At 41.2% G+C, this 19,336-nt stretch overlaps 1 protein-coding gene and 1 pseudogene across 1 annotated transcript in view; one reads left to right on the top strand and one right to left on the bottom strand.

Moving 5' to 3' along the window:
- ADAMTS18 (ADAM metallopeptidase with thrombospondin type 1 motif 18) overlaps positions 1-19,336 on the bottom strand; it is a 127,115-nt gene that overhangs the window by 92,699 nt on the left and 15,080 nt on the right. The gene's annotated exons all lie outside the window — the stretch shown is intronic.
- LOC100952732 lies at positions 15,253-15,806 on the top strand (annotated as a pseudogene).

The following is a 19,336-nucleotide window of genomic DNA, read 5'->3' as shown; positions in this document are numbered from 1 at the left end:
TATATTGATTCTATTGGTATTATTTCTCTAGGGAACCCTGACAATTATACTCTGTTGCCTTCCAGAACAGTTGCAAACACACAAGTATAGAAGAACTTTAGTTATATAATGAGATAGTCAATTTCCCAAACTTCTTATGACAGCATAAACTATGACCCACCACTTGCTTCTGGCCCTGAAAGGACCACTCTACTGGCAGATGTCCAGCTGTACTGTCTCTGATCATAGCTGTCCTTTTCTGGAGGTAGGTAAGTCCAGGGGCCAGTAGCATCCATTACCCTGACTGTCCTGGGAGCATGTTTCTTAACAGAGACTCAAATACAGAAGGGCCCTTCCAGGCTCCTGCAAATCCTTGAGCATGGCCTGAAGCTAGGAGCATGGGAAGTAGAGAGCTGACCCCACTAGTGAGGGCTTGCTGAGGTTACTAATGAGAACTTCAACCCCCAGAACAAATTTTAAGTCCCAGATTTAGGCAGAATGTAAACAACTTTTAAAAAGCAACTTAAGTAGGAGATTGTTTATGTGCCTTCCCTGCCCCTTGATATACAAAAGTGCATTTGACTAACAAGAATTAGAGACTAAACAACAGAAAATATATTTTTGCAAAACAAAGAAAGCCTGCATTAGCATTGTGGCACCTCCCTACGGTCTCCCCACCCCCCAAGTACCTAAAGTTTTAACTTTCTAGTTCTTCCTACAACTCTAACTCTGCAGTTTTAAGAGTTGCCTGGCTCAAGACCAAGAACTCCAACCATGGTTGAATGCCCTGAATTCTTGACCTCTGTCTCTGGCTTCCGAATGGGAAATGCCCCATGATGTCATTGAAACACAACCTCTATCAAATACATGTGAAGACAATTACAGGGTGATACGCTATTAACAATTATTTTATCATCATTATACATTCCAACGATAGCGGTTACGTGAATTGTTTATTACGTGCCAAATACTGTTTCACCCTTTGTATATCCATTAAGTCAATTTCATGTTCACTATAACTATGAGGTAGGTAATAGTAACACCAAATTTACAGTTGAGGCACACCATACACAGAGAAGTAACTTCACCCAAGGTCATATAGATGATAAGTAGGAAAGATAAAAATTTATTATGGGAACAGTTTTTGTATCATTAAGCAATGGAGTGGATAAATAGAAGTCCAGAGAGAATTTTTTTTTAATCCCTGGACTGGCTAATAATAATGACCAGTATTTATTGAGCATGCTTTGAGTCACCTCATTAAATCCACACGATGATACCTGCATGTAGGCAGTATGAAGGTTAAAGCAACTTTCCTGATGGCACAAGTTTATGAAGTGGCAACACCAGGACTTGAACTCAAGATGGACCATCCTCTGCTCCTGTGCTTCCAACCCATACGTCACACTACCGTACCCCATGTGAGAAGAGAAAATACTAGGGTGGGTGCTTTTGACCAATGTGGTTTGAAGGCAATAGTTCTCTGCCCTCTGGGTATCTGGTTCCCTCTGCCTGGAATATAGTCTATTGCTGCCTGTGTTAGGTCCTCTGAACAGTATCTAAATGACCTTCAAGTCTCAGTCAGCTTGTTACCTATTAGGGGAGACTGAGGCATTGATTCATTCATTCAAAATATGTATGTTGGATATTCACATGAATTAAAGATGGTGTGAAAAATAAGACATGATCCTGCCTCACTACACCTCTCTGCAGTCTAGGGCCAGAGACAAACAAGAACCAAAGAATCACAAACTTAAGTGCAAAGTTACAAATGAAGGTAAATTCTTTGAAAGGAAGAAACATGATTCCAGGAAAGTGTAAAACAAAGAATCTTAAATGAATGTAGTTGGGAAAGAGGGCTGGATAGGAAGGAAGGCTTTCCTAAGAGTGTGACCTGGAGCAGAGATCTGAAGAACAACTGGGGTTACTTTTGGATCAAGCTTTCTTTAGAGTATAACCTCTGAAAATTTGTTAAACAGTAGTTCCTGTGAATCCAAAGCCTTGGCCTTTAAAGATGTCTGTGTCCCCTCACAGGAGGAAGTGGAGGAGGGATATCAGTGAAGAAATTGAGAGCTTGAATTGACTTCTGCATTTCTGCTAAAACAATCGTGGAACTCCACAGAGCGATAGATGCCAGCAACCCAAAGGAAGAAGACAGAGCTTCTCAGGGCAACAAGAAAACAGATTTGGAGGATAATGTCTCCGGGCCACAAAAAACTTATATTTAGGAAGAGATGGATTTTGAGTGTGAACCTCATTGTTATCATACCGTATCAAAGGGACCCAGAGCTTCTCTTCAAGCTAATAACAGAACCAATGGCAAGAACATAAGAAAAGAAGAAATAAAATCATAGAAAGTTCACAGTAAACGCTGTATGGCTAAATACTGTTTAAAAACCATCTTGGAAACAAGAACAGACACAACTGGACTCTCAAGCACGTCGTAGGTGGGATAACTGATAACATGGGAGACTTCCGTTTGCTTGCTTGACCTATTTGTATGATGAGAGGGTCTAATTCCCCAAAGCCTGATCCAGGTCATTCTGTCCATCCACATTTCTGATCTCTTTCTCACACTGTCCACCCTGTGATCCTGCGCATCTAATGTGACTGATTCTATGCCAGGGTCTGAAACTGCAAATGTGCTTATGATCAGCACCTCCTCTATGGTCAAGGAGTTACCAGTCAGGATGGGAGGTGGCCAAGTGGATGGGTGACTGCAATGCAGCCCTGGTGACAAAAATCAGCCTTGAGAGCTCAAAGCCTGAATCCTTAACTCAGTCTGGGAGCAGCAGAGAAAAATTTTTGCTGAAAATGATGTTTGAACAGAGTCTTATTCAAAGAACAAGGTCAGAAACTCCAGGAAAAAAAAAAATGAAAAACTGGTTTTTGCACTGCTGTTAATTACCTTACGCACTGGTGAGGAAAAAATTGAGAGTGAATTTGGGCAGATCAGCTCTGACTAAAAGTGACATTCAAATCCTGACAAAGAGTATTTGTCTTGAAGCAGCATTTGGCCACCCCTTGTGCTGGGACCGGGAGAGAAAATCTGGACTCCTTGGAGGCATGTTGTCAGCTAAGTGCATCCAAATTCACGTCCAGACAAGCAGCTCTTGGTCAAATGCATCCCAAAGTTCTCAATTCTCAATGAAAATCAAACTGAAATGGTGGAATTCTTTTCAATATCCCTAGCACCGCTCCACCCCTCTCGGGAGAACAGCTTGCAAGGTCCAACCCACAGCCCAGGGCAGCTCTGATTTCCCTCATCAATAGAGCAGATTTATTGCAATGCTGTAAATGAGCTGATAGATTATAGTCAGGTTTCAACTCCATTTCATGGTGGAGAAATTATTTTTAGGAAATGGCCCCTTGCTGTGTATTCCTAAGCACAACTTTTCCTAACAAGAAACCAGCCTACAAAAGTTATTCCTCTGCTCAATAGATGAGAGACCTTGAGTGATTAACCTCTTATATTACCTGCTGGGGCTGCCATAACAAAACACTACAGACTAGATGGCTTAAACAATGGCAATTTGTTTCCTTACATATCTAGAAGCGGGAAAGGTCAATGTGCCGGCCAATTTGGTGCCTGCTGAGGGCTCATGTCTTAGCTTAGAGACAGCCACCTTTTCAGCAGTATCCTCCCCTGGTATTGAGATAGCTATCTGGTGTCTCTCCCTGTCCTTAAAAGGGCACCAATCTTATCAGATTAGGGCCCCTCCCTTATGACCTCACTGAACCTTTATGACCTCCTCATAGGAGGTCCTACCTTCAATTAAAGTCACATTAGGGGTTAGGGCTTCAACACAGAAACTGGGGAATGGAAAGATGATGGGGACACCAACATTCAGTCTGAAACTTTAACAGTTTCTTTTTCTGTAAGATGGTGATACTAACAGTATAATCTCTGTAATGTGTCTATTAAAATATTTTAATGAGTAATAAAGCAAAGCCCTTACTATATATCTAAAGATGAGAATCATAATTATCAATTAAAAGCCAGTACAGTACATAGTACTTAAAATCTCGGGCCCTGACCGAGAACAATATTTTTATTTTATTAGCTACATATAAAAGAAAGTCTGATAACAGAGTGAAGTGGCCCACTACCTTCTCACATACAGTTCTTCATTAAAAATAAATTGATCTTATGTACAAAATGATTACTCCTCTTTATCAGCATTAATGTAGCATCTGTATCTCTTGGCTCTTCACAGTACCAGCCACAAAAGAGGTGTGGAATAGAAGTTTGTTAACTGTCCCCATCATTCCCAAGTTTTACTTTTCTCTCTTTTCTACAATCTCCTCAATAATAGCAGAATGTGGCTTGGTGCCTGTGGCTCAAGTGGCTAAGGTGTCAGCCACATACACCTAAGGTGATGGGTTCGAATCCAGCCCAGGCCTGCCAAACAATAATGATAGCTGCAACCAAAAAAAAGCCGGGCATTGTAGCGGGCACCTGTGGTCCCAGCTACTTGGGAGGCTGAGGCAGGAGACTCGCTTGAGCCCAGGAGTTGGAGGTTGCTGTGAGCTGTGATGCCACAGCTTAAGGCTCTGTCTCCAAAAAATAAAAAATAAATAATAACAGCAGAATGTGAGAGAAAATATACTTTCCAAGAAGATTCCATATTTACATAATCCCATAGAAAAATGGTAAAAATCTTAGACATTTGACCAAAAAAGGATATTCAAATGTCCAATCAACATGTGAAAAACTGCTCAGCCTTTTTAGTCATCAATGATACTAAACACGAAATCTCAATGATATACTTAGCATGCTCCCATTAGTTAAAATTTAAAAAAAAAAAAAGGAAAAACACAAAAATACCAAATGTTGGTGAAGGTGAGGAAAAGTGAAAATTACATAGACAGTTTGAGGGAATGGAAATTGGTAGAACTACTCTGGGAAACTGGTAGACCTTTTTGTGCCGAAGCTGAATTTGCACAGAGTTAATGATCAGAAGTTCCATTTTTAGACAAATACACCCAAGAGAAATGAGTATAAGAGTATTCGTAACAGCATCGTTTACAACACTCCAAATCAGAAACAACCCAAATGCCACCAAAAAGAACAAATAAATAAGTTGGAGCTATTAATATTCATGTAATGGGATTGCATAAAGCAATGGGAATGACTGAGGCAAGAGAATCGCTTAAGTCCAAGAGGTGGAAGTTGCTGTGAGCTGTGATGCCACAACACTCTATCCAGGGTGACAAAGTGACACTCTGTCTTAAAAAAATAATAATGAAAAAAAAAAAGAAAAAAGAAATGGGAATGAATAAATTACAGCTGCATACAAAAATCTGGATGGATAGCGCTGACATATCACTGAATAAGAGCAGCTAGTCAAATCAGAGCATTCTGTTCTACCCCTTGACACAAGCTCCCAAGCAGGCAAAACTAATCTTCAATGGTAGAAGTCATGGCGACAATTACATTTGTACAGTGAGACAATTAGGAATTCAGGGAAAGCATGAGAAAGGTTTCTGGAATGATGCCTCTTCCTGTAAATTAATTGACCTGTATATAGCAGCCCTCCCTCATCTGCAGTTTCATTTTCTCTGTTTTCAGTTACCTCAGGTCAACTACCATCCAAAAATAGATGAATATAGCACAGTAAGGTATTTTAAATATAGCACAGTAAGATCTTGAGAAAGAGAGAGGGGGAGACCCCATTCATGTGACTGTGATTACACTACCGGCAATCCCCCAGTTACAGACAAGTAGGTTTCTAAGACCATCTTTAGGTCAGATTTGTGTGTAACTTGGATCCCATATGAACAGTACATGTACAGTAATAATAACAATACTCTCATGGCTCATGGGTAGTAATACTGTGTGATACTATAGTAATAATAATAATACCCTTGCACTGTAATAAGTTACAGAAACTATTGTGCTCTTTTAATTCAAACAAAACATAACAAAAAACTCAGACAAGAAGTTGAGGGAGCCAAAATTTCAAGGACTATTCAAGATGAGCACTCACCTCATCTTGCTTACTGGAGGGGGCGTTTCTGAGGCAGGGAGGTAGGTGAATGTTAACGGGAATATGACGATGGAGATGGTGCTGGAGAGGATGCAGTGGGCGCTGGAGAATCAGGACTTGATTCTGTTGCTGGGAGAGGGGAGCTCACTACTGAAGTTAGTTTCTGGACGAAGGTATCTAATGGCATGGGCTTTCTCTTTTCTTCATCATGCCTGGCCTTGCTGCAGCTGACGTCCCTGCTAACTGCATGGTGTACCTCTGTAAACCTGCTCTCAAGCTTAGCAAACCCTGTGTCAGTGAGACACAAGGCTCCAGCTCGTCCTTTTGTCCTCAACTTTCCTGGCGCTGTGTCTCTCTCAGCTGCTTCTCTATCAATGAGAAGAGTCTGGCATAAAGATGCCATCAAACCTCTTATGCCACGTGGGTTTGTCCCCGCCTATGGAAGAAACTGGTTTGCAAATTATTGATTCATTTGCTTATAAATGATTCTTCTTGGGAGCCTTGGGAGCCCAGTAGTAAGTATGGAATGCTGTTAAGTTTGGTCATCCATAACTGGGAATCGCCTGTACATAGTTATAATTGTTCTACTTTATTATTGGTTATTTGTTAATCTCTTACCATGCCTATACATATACATATATATGCCTCTGCCTCTAAATAAATATATATATGCCTATAATATATATTATATAAAGGCAATATATATATATGCCATAATATATGCCTATATATATTATATATGCCTGTCTCTAAATAAATATATATATTGCCTATAATATATATATATACCATAATATATGCCTACGTATATTATATATGCCTCTGTCTCTAAATATATATATATTTATAGTTTTACTCTGTCACCCTGAGTAGAGAGTGCTGTGGCAACATAGCCTCAAACTCTTGGGCTCAAGTGATCCTCTTGCTCAGCTACACTTGGCTAGTTTTTCTGTTTTTAGTAGAGATGGGATCTCACTCTGGCTCAGACTGGTCTCGAACTGAGCTCAAGCAATCCACCCACCTTGGCCTCCCAGAGTATTGGGATTAAAGGCATGAGCCCTGAGCCCAGCAGGCCTAATTTGTAAATTTATCATAGGTAAGTGTATATAGGAAAAATCATAGTGTGTATTCTTAGAAACATACTTGTCCATAAGCGGGGGATTGATCTGTGTGTGTATGGTGTACAGACTTCAGTGCCACCTGCAATCAGGCACCGCTGGGGGTCTGTGGAGCCCTATGGATGAGAGGGGCTACTGTACTCATTATTCCCGCACCTTTCTGTATATACGCCATTTCCATTAACTATTTTTAAAGCAACAACCAAAACATTCTTTAAACCAGAGACGTGGTATGCAGGATTTCAGAAGCACCTTGTAAATCGAGTGGCCACATTTGAGTCAGACTAAACCTACATTGCCTGAAGCCTTGTCCTAGGAAGCAGACGCTGAAGAAAGCAGAGATAAGAAACTGCATTAGCGTCAAAAGTAGCATTTAACCAGCGACTGGCTTATCCCACAGAGAGTAACAAAAAACTGTTCTCCTAAGCTGATATGACAGGATAAATAGTATCACAGACATTCTGCTCTCAGTAGCTGACTCAACAGCCCAGGATGACAGATTTACAATGGAGAACTGAATCCTCAGATCAAAAACCATGTGCTCTGTTTTGGGCTTGATGACCTACAGTATACACTGAAACCCTTAAATCAACAGGTTTATGGAGTTTATGTGAAGCATTCTGATGGGTCTGCTTCGCCGAACAAGCCTTGTCTTGAATATGAGCTCAGCTAAAAGCTAGGCTATCAAAGGCAAGCATTTGCTAACAGTGGAGGGAAAACGCTCCATTTCTGTTCAAATACTTAATGGAAATCTTTCTTATGCTTTTGGGGTAAAGAAAAAAAAATGGCACAATGGATAGAGATGTCCATAATCTTTAAGATCTATCAGTGCTAGGAAAGATTTATTCAATGATTCCATACCTCCCAATAATTCTCCCATAGTAGAAGTCTCCACATTTGTCTAGGTTCGACCCAACTGACTCACACAATACTATTTTTTTGTGAGAGACAGTTACAAAAACCATTCTATATAGCCATTAAATATACAACTAAAAGCTAAAAATGGCTAAAAATCAGTACATAAACCCACACATATTTATAATATGGTCTGGAAAATATACACACACCCAAATTTTCATTAGATACCCTTACGAGGTAGTATACAACTGAATATAGGCTACTCTATTTTACGTTACTGTATATATTTCCTTTCTTACTAATGTTGGTAGCAACCAACTAAATTGATTTATGACCTACTAATTGGCTGCAACCCAAAATTTGAAAAAGAAATTTTCTATAGAGAATCAAACTTTTTTTAAATGTATGAGCCAGGCTACTTTTAATTATTTTAACTGACTCTCAAAATTTGGTGAGCATGAGAATCCTCTAGGGAACTTTTTGGCAGTGCAGATGCCAGGGGTCCCAGCCCCTAAGACTGTGATTTAATAGATTTTGCATGGGTCCTAGGAATCTGAATTTTATCAAACACGGCAAATGATGCCTGTGCAGGGACAAAGAATTGGCAATTTAATAAGTACATCTCTAATCCCATCCCTTCCTTTTTTTTTTGGAGACAGAGTCTCACTTTGTCACCCTTGGTAGAGTGGTGTCACAGCTCACAGCAACCTCCAACTCTTAGGCTTAAGCAATTCTCTTGCCTCAGCCTCCCAAGTAGTTGGGACTATAGGCATCTGCCACAACATCTGGCTATTTTTCTTTTTTGCAATTGTCATTGTTGTTTAGCAGGCCAGGCTGGGTTTGAACCTGCCAGCTGAGGTGTATGTGGCCAGCACCCTAACCACTGACCTATGGGCACTGAGACCCATTCCTTCCTTTTCCAATGAGTATGCTGAGACCCAGAGAAAGGAAATGATTTACACAAGTATTTGTTAAGAATCTTAGAACTAAACCCAAGTCTCTTGATTCCATACCATTATAGAAGGTAACCCATGACCTTTCCCCAACTGTTATAATCCATTGAGGAAGTGATGCTACAAGAACAAAACTGAGCACTAGAAAGGAGAAAGGGCAATAATAGTGGAGTTCCATCTTCAGAAATGAGCTAAAACCAAACCCAGGACCAAGTACAGGTGGCTGCAAACAGCTGGTTGTGCACAGTCAATATGGCAACAGAATGCATTTAGAGCAATAAATCTTTCCAAAGCCTTCCTTTCTATCATCAAACCTCACTCATCGTGTGGCAAACATCCAGCAGTTCTGAAAGACCATCCTATCTTTTCAAAGTGGCTCATTTATTCCAACTGAAGCCCCTATTTTCCTGCCAAGCACCAAGGAAGCATCAACATCCACTGACTACTTGTTGGGTGATGAGCAGAAGCAAGTAATGTGGCTACAAGGATTTATTGTGATGGCAATACTTACTGAGCATTGGGGCCACTGCTACGTACCATGGGGCACTCACACTTGCTGCCTCTCCTCCCAGGATGCTCTCCCCCTGCACAGCCATGCAGCTAGGTCCCTTACATCTGTCCTTGGTTCTTCACTACACCATCAACTCATCAGTGATACCTTTCCTGACCACCTAGTGGGAAAGCGCACGCTGGAGGCAGCCTCATGCCAAGGCCCTTCTTAGGACCACTCAGGCCATAGCACTTCCTGGATGCTCTCTGGTTGAATCTGGTCATCACTCAAGACATATCTGATGAGCCAATGCATTGAGCTGGAGTTTTTAAATATTTAATGATGCACATTATTATGGAGCTTATATGCTTAGGAGACCAGCCATCCAGTGTAGGAGACAGACATTACCGACATAATCACAGCACTTAAGTACAGAAGCATAACTGGAGTATAAAAGAGAAGAAGTGCAAGGTCAACTTTGTCCAAGAATGATAGAAAGGCCTTGTGATGGTTATTTTATGCATCTACTCAATGGGGCCACAAGATGCCCAGATGGATATTTAAACATTATGCTGGGTGTGTTTGTGAGGGTGTCTCTGAGTGAAACTGACATTTGAATCAGTAGACTGGTAAAGCAGATGGCCTTACCCTACATGAGGGGCACCTTGGCTCACCATTAAAGACCTGAATAGAGCAAAAAGGCTGAGTAAGGGAGAATCACTCTCTCTGCCTGTCTTTGAGTTGGGACATCTGTCTTCTCTTGTCTTCTGACTTGCACTGGAACTTACACCACTGGCTTTCTTGGGGCTCCACCTGGGCAGTAACAAATTTTGGGACTTCTCAGTCTCCATAACACATGAGCCAATTTCTTATAATAAATCTCTTTATACATACATATACGCAAATGTATACATATACACACACATATACATAAATACTTACATATATACAAATAATCTATTGGGTTCACTGAAAAGAGAATACTTCTACAATATTGATGGGAATGCAAATTAGTATAACCACTATGGAAAACAGCATAGAGATTCCACAAAGAACTAAAAGTAGACCTATCATTTGATCTAGCAATCTGACTACTGGGCATCTCCCCAAAGGAAAAGAAGTCACTACATCAGAAAGATGCACGCACACATATGTTCATCACAGCACAATTTGCATTGCAAAGATATGGAATCAGCTTAAGTGCCCATCGATGGATGAGTAGACAGATGTGTCAATGTAATGAAGCTCATCCATAAAAAAGAAAGGAATAAGGTCTTTCTCAGCAATCTGGATGGAACTGGAAGCCACATTACTAAGTATCTCAGGAACAGAGAAACAAATACCACATGTTCATTTATAAGTAGGAACTAAGCAATGGGTATACAGAGTCATAGAGAATGGTACATACGGAGAAAGTGAGGCTTTGAGAATAAAACTGAGCAATAGAAAGGAGAAAGGGCAATACTATTGGAGTCCCTCTTCAGAAATGAGCTAAAATCAAACCCAGGACTGAGTACAGGTGGCTTTGAAGGGGCAGAAGGTGAGATTGGGAGGGGACCGAGGGATCAAAAATTACCTCTGGGTGCAATGCATGCTGTTCAGGGGACAGGTACATTAAAAACCCTGACTTCACCACGACACCCAGTACAATTCATCCATGTACCAAAAAACCACTTGTACCTCCCGAATCTATTGAAATAAGACAAAGAAATAAAGAAAATGAGGGGGAGAAAAAAGAGAACTCTTATTTGTTGTACTTCTCTGGAGAATCCTGGCTAATCCATGCCCATCATGCTCAGCTTACCTACGAGAACAGGAAGAAAGAGGAAGGAGGCACACATAAAAATCACCCACTGCCTTGCCCCTAAACTGAGGATTCTCTCTGCAGAATAAAAGCCACCTGCTCTTCATTTCATGTGTCCCTGAGAAAACTCTCTTCTGCTCTTTTGGCCTGAGGAAGCCAGGCATCAACAAAAATATATGTAACGTTAGAACCAAAGTCAGTCTGTAAAGCTATGGCAGAAGCCACATCTGGGGCAGGACATGAGAATCCTTCTACTGGGTTGAATTCTCCTTCCTTCTTATGGCATTTGCCATCTGCAAGGGAAACTCAGACATGGTAACTAAATTTTCTGATGCATTAAATATGACCCCCAGTCAGATACAATATATTTTTGAATGCCCACTACTTAGGATTATTTTTGTCACTGAAATCCTCTAGAAGAGGAGGAAATTTGTAACAGTGGGGCATTGGATTTTAATTTCCTGACCATGGATCTTTTAAAAACTATATTTTGCTTTGCTTTCTAAATAGGTTATTTCATGTAACTAGGAAAGTTATTATAAAAACAAACCATGAAGCTGAGAATTAATAAAGAGCTTTCCCTTTAACAAAAAAAAGAGTAGAAGTTTATTAAATGAGGATGTTTTGACCAAATATGATTAGAAGAAAATTTGCACATGAATCATAAATTCTGAAACTTTTCAGAAACCTAGTCTCTTCCACTTATTTTCAAGGGAAATATGTCATTTGGCATCTTTATTTTGAATCTGCTATTCACACTGGAATTGTATGATTTTCTATGCAATTATATAATGACCAAGTGCCACCAAATTAAGATATTAACTTGTCCACATCATATTCAGCTGACAAGTATCCATGCTCAGAAACTGTAGCTTGAAGACAAGCAATTTCAGTAGACTAGTCAATAAAGATGAACGTTAAGAGAACCTTGGGGTAGGAGATGGCTATCCCGGCACTGTCCAGTACAGCAGCCATTATTGGGCATTTGAACTGTAGCTGATCTGAACTGGAATACGCTACATTTCAAATGCACACTGAAAGCCAGGTGCGGTGGCTCCCAGGGGTAATCCTAGCACTCTAGGAGGCCAAGGCAGGTGGTTGCTTGAGCTCATGAGTATTGATATCGAGACCTCTGTCTCCAAAAATTAGCCAGGTATTGTGGTGGGTGCCTGTAGTCCCAGCTACTTGGGAAGCTGAGGCAACAGGACCACTTGAGCCCAAGAGTTTGAGGTTGCTGTGAACTATGGCACTCTACCAAGAAGGAAAAAGTGAGCCTCTGGCTCAAAAAACAAAACAAAACAAACAAAAAACCCCCAAATGTACACTGGACTTTAAAAATTCACGTGAAAAATAAAAATATCTCACTAAATAATTGCTATATTGGTTATATTCTGAAATAACATTTTTTATATATTAAATACCATCAAAATTTTTACCCATTTCTTTTCCTGTTTAATGTCGCTTCTAGAAAATTTAAGGTTGGCTTACATTATATTTCCACCACACAGCATTATGCTGGAGCAAAGAGGAGGTAAAGTTTCATGCATCAGAAAACAGAAACAGAGGATTCCATGGGGTGGGGGAAACATACACACACTTCTGTTGTCATTATTAAAAAGCAAAAGTCTATTGCAGACTAAAATTAGAGTCATTCAAATAAACATCTTCAAAGACGCAAATAAACTGCATGTGAAGGTTGAGCAACGTAATCCATCACTAAGCATTCTTGGTTTACAACATTACCTACCCCACACGCTGTCGTCCAAACAAATCAAAGAAATCAATTAAAAGTGGTTACAGAGTGTGAAGTCATCTTCTAAGCCAACCATGAAGTCTCTGTCTCCCTCCAACTGCTCCCTGACACACGTCTGATGTGCTCACTTGTATTTACTACTTTGGAGGCATCTGCAGTTAGGGCTGACAGGCATGGAGAGGTGAGTAATAGCAGGAAAACTGACATACAAAGCCGCGAATCAACAAGACCAATGACGTATCCAAGAGGCAGTGTGACGAGCAAATATTGACAATGCTGGATGCCATAATCCTCTGCGCTGTGGGCGCTGTGCCCCATAAATGCTGATCCGTGAAGCATACAGGCAAAGTGCCCATTCCACGTACCTGTTGGCCCTTCCAGGCCCAACACCCCTGTTGAATTACGCCTGCCTATTACCTCTCTGAGACTCTGAGCTCTTTGCAGAAAGAGTCCATAGTTCATTCATTTCTATGAAGTGACAGAAACTAAAGTTAAATCAGATTAACAAAAAGAGGAGGCTATTGCTCAGAAGCATGAAAAGCCTAAAATAGCTGGACATCATGACTGTGATGACCCTATTCTCAAGGGACAGGATGGCTGTAAGCCACTCTGCACTAACATTCTCTCCTACTTGCTACCCCCAGGTCTCCCAGAATTTGATGTTACTGGCTCTGAACTTGCTCTGTCTTTATCCCTGAACTAAGCACTGCAGTCAATGATAGCTGATGTCCTGGCTGGTCACTATGTAAAACACGTCACCTCCTCCTAAATCTCATGGACTTACGGCAGAGGTAGTAAGGGTAGGTCTCCAAGAAAGGCTTCAATGTTATCAAAAGACTGGGGGACAGATACAAGGCAGGCAAAAAATTACAGGTGGCCACTGTTATTTCTGAATCCCGCCATAAAAAATATCAAAGTGATGGTCTTTTATTTTCAAATGAATGAATGATTGAGAAATATACCCAATGCACCAAGTATTCCAAACATATATATATCTATTTATAATCTACCAGAGTGATAATTATGTATGTTTACGTAACAAATGTTTACATACTAGACTACTCCAGCCGCTGGAAATACGGCAGAGAACAACAGAGATCAGAGCCCCAGCCCTCCTGGAGCCAATATTCCAGAGGGAAAGGGTATAATATGCAAGAAAATCAATCAGAGGCTGAGAGGTGGCTGCAAAGAAAAATAAGGCAGAAAATGAGGAATGACAGAGGTGTCAGGAAGAGCGCTCTGCAATGATGACATTTGCACAGGGAACTGAAGGAAGTAGAGACGGAACCAGATGTCTGTCTGGGGGATGCGCCTTGCAGGTGCAAAGTCACTGACATGTGACATCTGGGACCAGAAGAACTGGGGTGGAGTACACAGTGACGGAAGAGACAGGGACCTTGTAGCCATGGTAAGAAATCCGAAATGCATGCCCTGCTCAAGGGAAAGCCATCAGCTGGCGTAGAGGAGGGTAAAATAACCCGGCTACTATGAGAACAGACTATGGGGACAGAGATGAAAAAGAGCCACTAGATAAAACCTGCTGCAGGAATCCTGGAGAGAGATGAGAGTGGTGTGGATGCAGCAAGAGAAATGGAAATGATAAGTGGTCAAAAGTGGGCACATTTTGAATGTGAGCAATGAAATTGATATGGCCTTGTGCATAAGCTGACCTGGCATTTCTGTATCTCCAAGTACAATGCCATTGCTTACCTTGCTTAGCTAACATATTAAAAATTAGTCTCATCACTTCCTTATTTGTGCTCCCTGGTGCTTTAAATGTGCCTTCACTATAATAACTTTGGTGCAGTGTCCTTATGAATTTATATTTACAACATTATTATTCCCTACCCTCACATGGAGAACGTTATGTTGGACTACTTAGGAATGGTACTGTCATTTGTGTAACCCTCTTTCGTAATATGAAGGCACATAAAAGGCTGTGAATAAATGATTTAGGTTAGAAGAGTGGGCCAATGGATGGATGGATGGATGGATGGGTGGGTGGATAGATGGATAAATGGGAGGGATAAAGGAATACAGGGACAAGAAAGAAGAAATGTCAAGTAGTTACTGACCGAATACAAGCCCTACACTGACTTTGACTTTGCTTATCTGTTTGTAGAGCTTGAGTAATTCAGAGGATGCTGCTGAGGACATAAATGCCCATGCACTATTCACTGTGAGCTGATGGGTCTGTGAAAGGAAGGGACGACAAAGACAGGTTAAAGGGTTAGATGCGGTGAGTCCACGCAAACAAGAGAACTAGGTTCTAGGTTTGCAATTCAGTTAAAACAGCTCCTGAGGCCAAGGTGCAACTTCCTTCAATCATCCCGAATCTGGGTTCATCTGACATCAGCCAGCTCCACCATGCCGCCTAAGTCTGACCCCAACGAGATCAAAGTAGTATATGTGAGGTGCACCGGTGGTGAGTTGGTACGTCTGCCCTGGCCCCGAAGATCAACCCTCTGGGTTGGTCTCCAAAAAAGGTTGGTGATGACATTGCCAAGGCAACCAGTGACTGGAAGGGTCTGAGGCTTGCAGTGAAACTGACTATCCAGAACAGACAGGCCCAGACTGAAGGGGTACCTTCTGCCTCTGCCCTCATCATCAAAGCCCTCAAGGAATCACCCAGAAACAGAAAGAAACAGAAAAACACGAAACACAACAGCAATAGCACTTTTGATGAGATTGTCAACATTGCCAGATAGATGTGGCACCGATCTTTAGCCAGAGAACACTCCAGAACCGTTAAAGAGATCTTGGGGATGGCCCAGTTGGTGGGCTGCAATGTTGGTGGCCACCACCCTCATGACATCATAGATGACATCAACAGTGGTGCTGTGGAATGTCCAGCTAGTTAAAATCACAAAGGAAAATGTTTCAATAAAGGATCATTTAACACCCTATCCCCCCAAAAAACACAGCTCCTATCCCTTTGAGTCTGGGGGCTATTTTAAAAGAAGTCAATGTGTACACAGCCCAACCACACTCAATAGGTAGAAACCCTGCATACTTTTTCAAGGTTATCTGGCAAGAGCACACACTCACGGAACACAGAGACACATTCCCTCTTTCATTCCCAGAGCTGCCTCTTGCCCCTGTTCTTACAGGTCAAGGGAATACAGAGGACATTTAACTTTGATCCTAGGTCAACTGCAAACCCAGAAATAGAATCCACATCCTTATGGTTAGGGGCCTTCCTCACAAGAATGCAAGGGTAAATTTTATTATAAATATACCTCTGTTTCTTTAGAGATCCAGGCATTTTCAATGTGGGTTGGCATGCTGTGAAATTCAAAAGCAAATACACATCTTTTAAAGCATTCCCAGATGGTTTCTCTGCTGCCATCCACTCAATCCCCAGCCCCCATGCACCATGCCTGTGCTGTCTCAGCAGCCAACTTTCTCATTATTCTAAATCATTACTGTTCATCACACTGAAATCAACATCACAAATTCTGGGAAAAATACACATATACATGTATAAGTGCATTTTGTTAAAGAAGACAGTTTGTGATAGTGCCATATCAGTAGTTATCAGCTAGGGGACAACTATACTCCCTCCCATCCTACGTCCTCCCCATTCGCCCAACACTTGGCTTTGTCTGGAGACAGTTTTGATGACACAACTGGAGGGATGCTACTGGTATCTAAAGGCCAGAGGCCTGGAATGCCTCTAAACACCCTACCATGTACAGACACACCCCCCACAAGAAGGAATTATACTTCCGACCAACAATGCTCTAATGAAAAACTCTAAATATAAGAATATCCTAAGTTATTTATAATGGTGAATATCTAAGGGAACGTAAAGTTACCTGTAGAGTAACCACTGTGGACATTTGCTGCACCTATTCTGTACCACTGCTAGCAAAACCACAACAAACTTAGCAGCTTAAAAACACCAACTCTTGGTTGTTCAAGTCAGCAGTGTGGGCACAGTGTGACTGAGTTCTCTGCTCATGGTCTCTGAAGGCTAAAATCAGATGGCAGCCCCGCTATATTCCTTCCTAGGAGGTCTAAGAAAGAACCCATTGCCACAACCATGCAGGCTGCTGGCAGAAATTGGTTGCCTCTCATTCCCTGCTGTCAGCCAGAGGCCACTAAGCTCCCGACGCCCCCACTGTTCTTGGTGACAAAGCCCCTCCCATCTCCAAAGCCCAAATGGAGAATTTCTCATATGTTAAACCCCTCTAGCAATGAACCTCTCTGATCCCTCCTGTCTTTGACTTCTAGACCCACATTTAAAGGGCCCCTGTGATTAAGTCAGATCCTACCTGGAAAATCTCCCTGCCTTGAGGTCAACTAGTTTGGAGTCATAATTATATCTTTAAAATTCCTTCCCAGTGAACACTGTTACACTGCTGGTGAGACTGCAAACTAATACAACCTTTCTGGAAGGAAGTATGAAGAATCCTCAAAGAACTCAAATTAGACCTCCCATTTGATCCTGCAATCCCATTACTAGGCCTCTACTCAGAAGGAAAAACAATCCTTTTATAGTGAGAATATTTGCACCAGACTGTTCATCAAAGCTCAATTTATAATTGCCAAAATGTGGAAACAACCTAAATGCCCACTAACCTAGGAATGGATTGACAAGCTATGATATACGTATACCATGGAATACTATTCAGCCATTAAAAGAGATGGAAACTTTACAGCTTTTGTATTAACCTGGATAGAGGTGAAATACATTCTTCTTAGTAAAGCATCACAAGAATGGAGAAGCAAGAATCCAATGTACTCTATTCTAATATGAAGGCAGTAGACGAGCTAATACAAGGAGGGATAGGGAAATAAGCAAGTGGGGAGAAGGGAAGGGGGGTTGCAGGTGGGGTGTCATGGTATATGGCATACCTCTTGAGGGCAGGACACAATTATAAGGGGGATTTTACCTAACAAATGCAATCAATGTAACCTAATTCTTGGTACCCTCAATGAATCCCAAACAATAAAAATAAATGAAATTCCTTCCCAGTAATACCTTGAATACTTTCTCACATGGGAGAAAGTGTCTAAGATCTGACAGTCAAGGTCATGAACTGGGGCTAGAGAAAGGGCTATACACTTCACTGCTAAATATCACTAAGGTCACCTTCAAAGTGCTCCCCCTGGGAAGCTATGTACCAATCTAGGACCTAGTCTACCCTTGAAAATAATTTTGGAACTCTTTTTCTGGAATGATCATCAAAGCAGCCACTGTATGGCACACAAAAACATGAAACAACAATAACAAATGCCACCCAACAAGACACTGCCTCATGTCGACAGGAACACAGCTGTGAGACACCGATATACCAAGGTTATGAAACCTCACTCACTTGTTTATATGGTGCTGCCAATGTAAGCCCATGGTGGCAAATTTGAGAACTTAATTGTCAGACCTCATACAATGACAGTGCTGATGGTCATTCCAGAAAGAGAGTTCCAAAATTGCTTTGAAGGGTAGATTAGGCACTTGGCATCACTGCACAGTTCCCCAAGGGGAGTACTTCTAAGGTGACCATAGTGATATTCAGCTGTGAGGTATGTAGCACTTTCTCTAGGATGAGTTCATGAACTTATCAGACTTCATGTGTCCAACAAGGGCCAGGAATCTTGGGGGCTATTTTAGAAGTCTGCCTTCTACATTTTTTATATGGTTATCTCATTGAATTCTCACAACCGCAGCCCTTTGAAGTCTTTTTTTCTTTTTTCAAACTCCACACTACAGAGAAGGAAAGGAGATTCTCAGATAATTTGATAATTTCCCCAAACTGGGTAAAGGGTACATGAAAAGTATTATTTTTGCAACTTCTTCTGAGTGATTTCAAAACAAAAAAGAGAACAATTTGCCTAAGATCATGTAACTGATAAGTGCGACATGGTCTTCTAAAATAGCACGCATTTTTTTTTTTAACATTAATGCAACTTTGATTCAAGAACTAATATTTAAGAAGAGTCGAGTTCTAACAAAAAATTCCATGCATTTTAACAAATCATCCTGCCATGTGAAACTATGAGGCATTTGTGGACGATAATACCTCTAAAAGGCCAAACATTTACCTAGGCTAGGGGTTCTCAAACTTGACTCTGTCCCAGAACTACCTGGGGAGTCTTTAAAAAATACAGAAAACGGGGCCCCATCCTCAGGTATTCTTCTTTAATTGGTCAGCGGAGGGATCGTAACATAGACCATCTGGGTTTTTTCAAAGCTCCTCGCGTTAAAAATTCACTGTTCCAGACTTGTTTGTTAGAAATGACAGTGCTAAATATGCAACATCACACGGAGATTAGTATTTGTTTCCTACACAAAAGGAAGACTTTTGAGAATGGATTTCATTTCGCTTTGATGGGAAACGACGATAGCAAAACCCTCAGATAAAGCTTAGCTACCATTAGCGTCAAG

The sequence above is a fragment of the Otolemur garnettii genome, unplaced genomic scaffold (genome assembly GCF_000181295.1).
Source record: "Otolemur garnettii isolate 467f Iridium unplaced genomic scaffold, OtoGar3 scaffold00047, whole genome shotgun sequence".
In the NCBI taxonomy this organism is placed as follows: Eukaryota; Metazoa; Chordata; class Mammalia; order Primates; family Galagidae; genus Otolemur; species Otolemur garnettii.
Note: the sequence above shows the minus strand (reverse complement) of the source record. Positions and strands in the feature narration are given on the sequence as shown.